Source organism: Elephantulus edwardii, unplaced genomic scaffold, assembly GCF_000299155.1.
Source record: "Elephantulus edwardii isolate Elephantulus edwardi_28Jun2011 unplaced genomic scaffold, EleEdw1.0 scaffold00013, whole genome shotgun sequence".
NCBI lineage: Eukaryota > Metazoa > Chordata > Mammalia > Macroscelidea > Macroscelididae > Elephantulus > Elephantulus edwardii.
The window spans coordinates 22318456-22319509 of NW_006399763.1; positions in this window are offsets into that span (position 1 = coordinate 22318456).

Genomic DNA, 1054 nt, shown 5'->3' on the forward strand with positions numbered 1-1054 from the left:
TTATACACACTCAAATTTCTTCTTAATTGATTACACTTTACTGGAAAAATCCCATATTTGAATTTAAAATAATTAGAAATAAAATTATTAAAGCATTTTAAATATGTATTTTCTTAAATGGTTGAAAACCTCAAGTAGCTTAGGTTTAAGGGAATAACACTGAGAAACTGAAGCAGGAGAAAAGTATGCACAATAAGAAGATATCAATGGATAAGAAACAACCTCAATTTTATTGATATGATGCCAAAGTTATCAAATTAGTAATAATTAAGTGATATGCAACCAGAAATTTCTGTGAACGAATGTCTGGCTACAAGTGTAATTTTTGTTAGTGTGGCGATACTAGTAATTCAATAATTAAATTTGCTTTCCTGTAAAAATGCAGGCTTCTAATATGACTATTTTAGCTCCAAAAGCTTTTATTTATTTATATGACAAAATGATAGCTTACATTTTGGGGATGGAGATAGTAGGCCTGATTGGCACAATACCTGCATCAAAATTATACTTTACACAAAGTATTATAGGACTTTATTGCTTTTATGAAATAATTTTATACAAACATAAAAATTATAATATTGAATTTTCTTTCCACTGTCCAAATTGTGTACAATCTTTGTAAATTTTCCAGTTGAAAGAATGATGTATTTCATAATTGCAAAGCATGTTACTGGCTAGAATAGAGAGTTTCTAGATTTTAGAGAGTGGTATAGACAGGTTTGTCATTATAACAAAATGGTAGAAGTTTGAATATATTAAAAAAATCTATTTTCTTACATTAAATATAAGTTTAAATAATAAACCAAAACGTAATTTCTGGTAACTGAATATAATAAAGTACACTATTGAAAATTATTTGCTATGATTATAAAACATTAAGTATAAATTATTTGCTATGATTATAAAACATGAAGTAATTAAGTGTCTGAATATACCATAATATTATATAGTCCACTATTGAAAGATTTTTTGCTATGATTATAAAACATTATATAAGACATTTAAATTGTCTTACATTTATGTTTCAACATTTGGGTCCAATTACATATGTTTT